At 45.7% G+C, this 9,909-nt stretch overlaps 2 non-coding genes across 2 annotated transcripts; both read left to right on the top strand.

Annotated features, from left to right (window-relative positions):
• The first annotated feature begins 6,454 nt into the window (after nt 1–6,454).
• TRNAG-GCC (transfer RNA glycine (anticodon GCC)) lies at nt 6,455–6,525 on the top strand. The gene has a single exon. It is a non-coding gene; the product is annotated as a tRNA-Gly (tRNA).
• Nucleotides 6,526–9,016: 2,491 nt separating this feature from the next.
• TRNAG-GCC (transfer RNA glycine (anticodon GCC)) lies at nt 9,017–9,087 on the top strand. Its single transcript has one exon. It is a non-coding gene; the product is annotated as a tRNA-Gly (tRNA).
• Nucleotides 9,088–9,909: the final 822 nt, after the last annotated feature.

Raw genomic sequence — 9,909 nt, 5'->3', positions numbered from 1 at the left:
CTGTTGAAGTGCGAGCATACATAAGAAGAACCGAGAAAACGTGTGAATCTGTGGAAAATAGCCGCTTCATTAGTAGACGTAACGGCCGCTCTGTATAGTTTCTCTTACCTTTTGCTTTTTCCGCAAATAGAAAGGAGCTGATCCCAGAGACTCCTTAGTTTATCCATGTTGTTTATGGGCAGCCCTTTATCAGGGGCTTTTGTTCGGTTACGATTATCGCGTGCAATTGCAGTTCATGCCTTTATTTCACAGATCTCTCGCAAAGCTCTCGCAAACGGGAAATAACCTTTGGGGCAGTTTTCATGAAGCGATGGGACGCACACAATGACATGGTCGTGTATATACAACTGCGGGCAGGATACTATGAGGCAGGATTTGACGATCAAAGTCCTCTCTCGCCTTACGTCGGGAAAATTTTGTGGAACTTTATGCACATGTCAGCTGATACTACTGCAGCCGCGGCCTATACGCGCAAGAAACCTTTTTTTTTTCTCTAAGGAACGGGCGAGAAAACTTCCATCGCCGATCTTTCCTTCATATTATTTTTACCACGCTTATCTATATATATATATATATATATATATATATATATATATATATATATATATATATTTCCATGTCATTGTGTGTGTCCCATCGCTTCATGAAAACTGCCCAAAGGTTATTTCCCCTTTGCGAGGGCTTTGAAGACCCACTCTTGCTTGCACGTCACACCCGCGGTAACTGAGGACGTTCCACGTCCGCCGCTTACGAACGTGGGTGGCGCTGATGAACACTCTCAAGGTTAGGTTATTTGTAAACATATAAATACCCCCGAAAGCAGAAGGTTTGACAGCCGTTGCCGTAGCTCAGAGGTAGAGCACCGGACGCGTAATTCGGAGGTCGTGGGTTCGGATCCCACCGGTGGCATGAGGTTGTTTTTTCTTCTGCTTTTCTAATCAATTAGCTTTAAGCGACAACATATTCAGTAATATTCTTACTTGATCAACACCACAAAAAAAATGAATTAATTAAAAAATCCCCTGTGCTCCTTGGCTTCTGTGGCTGTTGGCTTCTCTCATATATATATATATATATATATATATATATATATATATATATATATATATATCAAAATTGATTTCTTGCACTCTGATTAATCAATATCAGATAAAGTCAACAGAAATTGAAAAAACATCATCATCATCATCAGCCTGACTACACCCAATGCAGGGCAAAGGCCTCTCCCATGTCTCTCCAATTAACCCTGTCCTTTGTCAGTTGCCGCCACTGTATCCCCGCAAACTTCTTACTCTCATCCGCCCACCTAACTTTCTGCCGTCCCCTGCTAAAAAACATAACAGGATTTAATTCACGACGGTTTGGCTGGAGGGCCAGATTTTTTGAAAAAGGCTGTCCCTGCAGCCGAAATGTCGCGAATTAAGTCCTGTTATGTTTTTGAATTTCGGGTGACTCTCTTTGATGTGTGTGTGTGTGTGTTTGTGTGTGCGTGCAAAGCTAAAACTCGAAAGGGAGTGAATTAGGTTCATTGTTAAACTGGTAAATAAAAGCAATGCACCGTTTTTTGCTTCGGTTTGTGAGCGGAGCTCGTAAGCCCTTCTGTTCGCAGAGTGGCTCAGCTCAAGAACAAGCGCTAAAACCTGAAACCTGATTTCATGCATTTGCTCTAATCATGCTATACGATACGAAGGGAATCGCACTCCCAGGATTATATTTTTACTTTGCGGTCCCAGTAACTTTATGACATCAGCGTCTTGAAGCTGCAGGCCTACTGTCTAGAATTCTCACCTTCAGCTGACTAGAGTGATATTTTAAGCAGTGACAGTGGCACGCATTGCACGAAAGAAGTCTGATACATTAAACGGAAGCCCCAACTGATCACATGAGTCGTGGGTGGCCGACGAGTACGGTTTACAGCGAGTAGACCGAACTCTTAACGCAACACCTAGAGTCAAAAGGTTATGGAAGGTAATATTTGGTTTCAACACCCTGCATCCATGCATTTTGGAGTAGAAGTGTGCGCCTTTACTGTAATTTGAAGATTACACCATGTTCCAATATGACAGCAGTGTTATGTCTTGGGCGCAGAGAGATTATATTTATTCGCTTGAGTCCCTTCGATAACGTTTTGACGGCGGGTATTTGCAATGGAGTTCCTCAACATCCTTGTTCTGAGTCTCGTCCTGTTTTCGGAAGCCTAACTCCTTTTTGCGGCTCCAAGCATGCCCCGCTTCTCACAACAATTAATAAGTTACCACCAGTTCTGTTAAAACCAAATCCAAGATAAAGAAAAGCGGACACGGTCGTAAACCGGAAAGCATTGCCCCATTATGCTGGAACCAAAATTTCGGAGGGATCCTCATTCGGAAGAAAACTATGCTTCTGTGTGTAGCTCTGTATTATGCTGCACCATGTGACAGCGCTGATCTGGAGTTTCCAATCTTGAAAACAACGTTTGAGTGATTTTAATTTCAGCCAAACAAGTTCACTTACCACCGCCTTTTATTTCTTTCTCACTTGCAGAGGCTGCCCAGAGAGAGCTGCTCGGCTTCCTAGGCACATGCGTGCAGCCTGGAGCAGTCACGAAGAGAGGCGGGAGCAGCTTTCCTGTTAATTATGGTGTAACATTTCTACCATAGTGGATTGAATGTAGTTGTAAATATTTATGTAATTTATTAAACGTAGGTATGCATTTACCGTCTATTCATTGTTTTAAGAACCGAGCAGAACTCTGGCAAACTCAGGAAGAATTGAAGATGAAGATTATCATGATTCCTAATGCCGCCAGGGCACCTGTGGCCAAAGAGCGCCATGGCACAAGGTTTTTTTCAGTCCATTCAAGGTGGGGTTAAACACCTTTCTCCAATCTTTTCACCCTAAATAAGCCGAGTGCCAGGCAGGACAAAATCTTGTAGCCATTGTGTCACCTGTAGGTACCCGGTGGTACTGCGGAAAGTCAGGAACAATTAAAGCGCACTTTTATGCAGGCTGTTTTAGAAAACAAGTTACAGGAAATATAGTGCAATTGCTACGTAAAGTACGCATAGGAACTGGAAGTATATTCATGCTATGATGATTGGTTCCTCAAATAGCGCATACGTACTGGCCGCGTCAAAAGTATACAGTGCGAGGGGTTTGCTTCTAAGCTGTTTAGCACGGCTCACTAAGCACATCTAGCAGTCCAAAGCTTGGGAAAATTAAGGACGTATAGCCATTCCTCTTTTGTGAGATTGCGGTCGCTGAGGATGCGTAACGAGGCTGACTGGAGGCCTCAAAATCAAACCCCTTGGGCTTTGACTGGGGCTGTAACTGAAGTCCAGCCAGTGTCCCCCGCCTCAAAAACGGCCGCCAAAAATCTTTGAGCTATTCAGATAATCGGTTCGGCGGCGGAGTGAAATATTTTTTACTAGCTTTGTTTAGTAGTTTTATTTTTTGCAGACGTCCCTAATAACGTCCCTAATAGACCGACAGCAGAACCTTGCAGTTTTCAGTTATGTCGAGCTATGGCGTTGGAAACAGTTTTCCGCTATACGCCCTTAGTAGAGCATTAGCAAGAGCAGAAGGCAAAGCATTAGCGAATAAATGTTTTCAAGACACCTCATAGCACGTCATGATTTGGACCAGGAATTCGTTCAATCGACCGCATGTTCTCTACAAAGGAGTCTTTGGCGTGGAACAAACTAGGATATAAATGCTTTGGGTCTCAACTGTTCTACTGCAGTGAATTAATAAGTGGGATGCTCACAAGGTTTCACTCGCGTTAACGGGTGCCTTGCAACTGGCCGTCTCGCCAAACATCCTAAAACAGAGATGCGAATGCAGTGTTGCTGGATCGGATTTTATGGCGCGTGGGCAACAATGGCGATTATGCGCTAGACGCAGATAGCGCATACAAGTAACTGCCAAGCTCTCTCCCGATAACAGTGTGCAAGGACAATCCAAAGGCAGCCACAGGCAGCCAAAGCCTAAGGCAGCCTATGTCCAGATAAGCTGATCAACCGCCGTTTTGCTGGCAGGGCTCCCTTTGGATACAAGCATGCAGTAAACTGGACGCGGCTGGTTTGCCTGGCTGGTTCGTATTGCTTTGTGTAAGGGCAGGGCAATAAAAGTCTACCCCTAGAAGAAAGGAAAGCGTGTTTTAAGCACGAAATACTTCCTCTACTATTGTCGACATATAAGGCGAACATCGAATATGAGGGGAACATTGAATACGTCGAATATGAGGAAGAAGTTTCATTTGAACATATAAGGCCGAACTTATCCAAATATTCTGAAACTTTCTGTCAAAACGGTCACCAGCATCAAAATCTGCCGCGAGCGGGATTTGGAACGGCGGTGATACAAACTTATCAGCCTCTATTATCGCCGCCTTAGGCCTCCCGGGACACACTTAAACATGGTATTTATTACAGTAAATTAATGTTCTGTGTATATAAACTATTCGCAAAATGTTTAAGAAGCAAGAAGAAATCCAGATGAAATCAAAACCCTTCTAGGCAGCAAAGCACTACAATGGAGATAGAATTGAGCACATCATCAGATATTACTGTTATTATTGTTGTCAATAGAGTTTCCCCCTCTACCGATTGTATCCTCTCTGGGGAGACATCTCAGCGAGATGAACAATCATTCGGCTGAAATCAGATTTTGCCCACACAAGAAATTCGAAATGCCTGTCCATCATAGCAGTTTTCCATGCGGTATGCAGTGCAATAAGGAAACATATGTAGGGCTTTATCAACATACTGCACTTCATTAATTTTTCATACAATATAAGTGGTCAGTTCAATTTCAGTGCGAATGTACTACTTCACGGAGTAAATCTCAACAAAAAGCATCAGACGTCCCTGAACTTGTGGCTGCGGAATTAATATAAACAGTGCCGCGGCTGGACTTGGAGTTCACGGCGGCGCGAACAGATCAGCTCCGCTGTCCACTAGACAAGAGCGATATGCTATCACCGCTGCTGATCACAATGCGTGTTACTGTTCAGTGGACGTCGTCTTGTTCATCAACTTCCATCTGCAGCGGGAACAGTCAGATCAGCTTAACTTCAATCGCTCTAGTTGACGACGACCCAGCAAAGCAAAATCATGAGCCAACCAGGTTAAACACAAGTTCTTGCACGTCATGTCGGTTTAGATGTTTTAAAATCTTATCAATGTCTGCTGTAGGACATCCCAGAGCGGTATGTGGTTTGTACAATAAGTAATGGAATGCTCAATGATTTCTGGAACATCACAGAGGCGACATTTTGTCAAGGACAAAATAAGGACTTTTTTTCCAGCCATAGCTCACCAGGCAATCTCTCAGTGAGCCGCTTATAAAAGAAATGGTTGTATAGATCGAGAGAGCCATTTTACGTATGCTATTAAGTACGTCATGGCCAGTGCGTCATGGCAGAGCGGTACATAGCCGGAGGTTAAAGAATAGAAATCTAACCGTTGTTGAACTGCTTCAGTGACACTGCAAGATTTCAGGAGAAAAGAAAACCAGTAAAAATGGAGCCACAAAATAGACCTGATGCATTAACTGTCATAAACAAGGACGATTAGAAATATTAAAGTGCACAGTAAGAATAGGCAAAACATTGTGTAAGTTTACTTGCAAGTACGCAGGCACTTCCGAGTATGGCGTATCTCGGCCATCACCGCAGCCTATGGCACCAGGTGCGTATATATGGCGGCCTGTTGCGTTGTCAGATGGATGTCGTCTTCATCTTCGCTCATCCATTCGTCCTGCAGCGTGGATGTTGGCGAGGACGGCTAAGTGAAAAACAAGTTGTTAGAAACGGATAGGCGCAGTCAACCGCGATTTATGGAGTGATCTGGCATCACCTACTTTTCTTATGTCGGCTGTGGTCAAATGTAGCCAAGCGCGCCCTCTCTTGGTCTGAAAAGCTTGGAAAGTGACTGATGAAGGAGGCCCAAGATTTCAGTGGGTCAACCACCGTCTATGAGCCGTCCTATATGATGCGCTGCGCCGTTTCTACGATGCATTCGTAGTTTACATCTGCTCTCAACGACGATATAGACTGCATTTTTTTGTTGTTTCATCTAACATATTTTTCCGGGTTATTACTGTGCTTCACTCACACAACGTTAGCATAGTACGCACTAGAACAATCAGGACGCTTGAAAGCTACTGGCGCCCAGAAATTCTAAGTAATCAGCAGTGCCACTTTTAAAATACCCATTCAATTACGTTACGCATGTCTACTATCGAAGCCCGCTAGACTGACCAGATTGGTCCTCTTGAATACCTGAATCTCCCCTCCGGTGAACGTGGCCGGAAAAACCGGAGCCCCTGGCGTTTACTCAAGAAGGAAGTCGTCGGTCGGCAGGCACGGCTTCGCGTATCTACAAGGCACATGCGTCCTAGGTATGACGGTGGAGAACCGGCTGAGCGAGTTCCGCAGACTGCAGTCTTATGGGCGAAACTTTGCAGCGTCCAGGCGTCGGTGGTTCAGTGGTAGAATACTCGCCTGCCACGCGGGAGGCCCGGGTTCGATTCCCGGCCGACGCAACAGCTTTTTTTCTGTTTTATTCGATAGCATTCCGGTGGCAAACAATTGTGCTGCAGGCGTTGTTTCGGTAACCTCACTTCTCCACCACGCGCACCGCTCGTGATGGAGTGATCTAAGTCATCCTTCTAGCAAATGGTGTTTAGCGTTGGTTGCTCTTGTTTTCAGGAATCCCTTTCAAGAAAAATGGTTTACTGTGGGGCTCGCTGTTAGGAATGAAAGTGAGAGAGGAGGAAAATCCATTGCGATTACACCAATGGTAATGTGAATTATCAGCGCTAGTCCGTCCCTTTTGTCATTTTGCAATGTTACATTTGCTTTGAATGCTTCTACCGCGCTTGAGTACGTCGTGCTTGTTTCTGTTCGGGATCACAGCGAGTGCTTCATGGTGTGAGAAATGTATTGTCACGGGCTTGAGCATTTTATTATGCAGGAAATATGCGGGCAGCGTTCCGACATTATCTGCCCTCTGCTCGACCGGCTTTTTCATACCAGACCGTTCGTTTAATGAGGGTGGCAAAAGATGAAATCAAAACGCTTCTAGGCCGCAAAGCACTAAAATAGAGGTAGAACTGAGCACTTCATCACATATTAATATTATTATCAATAGGGACCACCCCCTCCGGATTGAATCCTCTCTGGGCCGAGACCTCAGTGAGATGAACAATAAATCGGCTGAAATCAGATTTTACTCACACAAGAAATTCAGAATGCTGTCCATCATAGCAGTTTTCCATGCGGTATGCAGTGCAATAAGGAAACATATGTAGTGCTTTATCAATAGACTCCAGTTTATTAAGGTATCCTACAATATAAGTAGCCAATTCTATTTCAGTGCGACTTTACTACTTGACGAAGTAAAACTCAACAATAAATCTTGTGGCGTCCCTGAACTTGTGGCTGCGGAATTAATATAAACAGTGCAGCGGCTGGATTTCGAGTCCACGGCGGCGCGAAGAGATCAGCTCCGCTGTCCACTAGACAAGAGCGATATGCTATCACCGCTGCCGATCACAATGCGTGTTACTGTTCAGTGGACATCGTCTTTTTCATCAACTTCCATCTGCAGCGGGAACAGTCAGATAAGCTTAACCTCGATCGCCCTATGTGACGATGAATATCATGAGCCTATCAGGCTAAACACAAGTTCTTGCACGTCATGTCGGTTTAGATGCTTTAAAATGGTATCACTTTTATCAATGTCCGCTGTAGGAAATTCCAGAGCAGTATGTGGTCTGTACAATAAGTAATGGAATGCTCAATGATTTCTTGAACATCACAGAGGCGACATGTTGTCAAGGACAAAATAAGGACGTTTTTTTCCAGCCATAGCTCAGCGGGCAATCTCTCAGTGAGCCGCTTATAAAAGAAACGTTTGTATACAGCGAGAGAGCCATTTTAAGTACGCTATTAAGTACGTCATGGCCAGTACGTCATGACAGAGCGGTACTTAGCCGGAGGGTAAAGAATAGAAATCTAACAGTTGTTGAACTGCTTCAGTGACACTGCAAGAACTCAGGAGAAAAAAAAAACAGTAAAAATGGAACCGCAAAATACACCTCATGCATTAACTGCCATAAACAAGGACGAAAAGAAATATTAAAATGCACAGTAAGAATAGGCAAAACATTATGTAAATTTACTTGCAAGATCGCTGGCAAACCGAGTATGGCGTATCTCGGCCATCACCGCAGCCTATGGCACCAGGTGCGTATATATTGCGGCCTTTTGCGTTGTCAGATGGATGTCGTCTTCATCTTCGCTCATCCATTCGTCCTGCAGCGTGAATGTTGGCAAGGACAGCAAAGTGAAAATCTAGTTGTTAGGAACGGATAGGCGTAGTCAACTACGATATATGGAGTGATCTGGCATCACCTACTTTTCTTATGTCGGCTGTAGTCCAATGTAGCCAAGCGCGCCCTCTTTTGGTCTAAAAAGCTTGGAAAGTGACTGATGAAGGAGGCCCAAGACTTGAGTGGGTCAACTACTGTCACTGACCCGTCCTATATGATGCGCTACGCCGTTTCTACAATATATTCGATGCTTACAACTCCTCTAAACGTCGAGATAGACAGCATTTTTTTGATGTGTCATCTCACACATCTTTCCGGTTATTACTGCGCTTCACTCACACAACGTTAGCATAGCACGCGCCAGAACAATCAGGACCCTTAAAAGCTACTGGTGCCCCAGAAATTCTAAGTAATCAGCAGTGCCACTTTTAAAATACCCATTCAATTACGCTACGCATGTCTACTATCGAAGCCCGCAAGACTGACCAGATTGCTCCTCTTGAATGCCTGAATCTTCCCTCCAGTGAACGTGGCCGGAAAAACCGGAGCCCCTGGCGCTTACTCAAGAAGGAAGTCGTCGGTCGTCAGGCACGGCTTCGCGTCTCTACAAGGCACATGCGTCCCAGGGATGTCGGTGGAGAACCGCCTGAGCGAGTTGCGCAGACGGCAGTCTTATGGGCGAAGTCGTTGCAGCATCCAGGCGTCGGTGGTTCAGTGGTAGAATACTCGCTTGCCACGCGGGTGGCCCGGGTTCGATTCCCGGCCGACGCATGAGCTCCTTTTCTGTTTTATTCGATAGCATTCCGGTAACAAAAAATTGTATTGCAGACGTTCTTTTGGTAACTTGACTTCTTCACCACGCGCATCGCACGTGATGTATTCGTGATGCATTCGCATGTGAATGCCACTATGCATTCTACGTGGATGCCTCCGGCCCCCACCATGGGGGATGGTAAACGGCCGCAGTCGTCCTCCAATCCGAAACAGTGAACGGCCTTACTTTCTGAGCCCGTGACATAACACACGCGGAGGAGGTCGCCATTGCGTTGGCTGCATCTGATCCGACTTCAAAAACAATTATTTCCTACTCGCGAGGGGCCTGTTGGAACGTCGAGCAGGACTGGGTGAACCGTTCTTAGCCTACCGCATTCTCGAAAACAGCGTCTACACCGGGGACCCCGCAAACCGGCGTATCGTTTGGGCTCCTGCTCACATCGGCCTTGAGGGTGATGAGGCAGCTGACGCCTCCGCCCGCGCGCTCTCTCACCGGACATTCCTCTCCGACCCCGACGATCAGGAACTCGAATTCATTCCAGCTTACACCTCCAAAGACAATGTTTTACTCTATCAATCTGGCCACGGCCTTTATCCCCGCCCGCGTAAAGGTCTCTCAAAGGCGGAGGAGCGGCTTCTTCTTCGCGTGTATACTAATATTTTGCTGGGCCCGGTAGCTCTGAAACACTTCAACCCTTCATTCTCGGGCAGTTGTCCGCACTGCGCAGAGAAGTATTCGGACATCTACCACATGGTGTGGGCCTGTCCCTCCAACCCTGCTATCCCCCCTCACTCCAACCTAACCCGGGAGGACTGGGA

This window comes from Amblyomma mixtum, chromosome 3, assembly GCF_055824585.1.
Source record: "Amblyomma mixtum isolate Tamu chromosome 3, ASM5582458v1, whole genome shotgun sequence".
NCBI lineage: Eukaryota > Metazoa > Arthropoda > Arachnida > Ixodida > Ixodidae > Amblyomma > Amblyomma mixtum.
The sequence above is the reverse complement of the archived record's forward strand: the minus strand, read 5'-3'. Positions and strand labels throughout refer to the sequence as shown.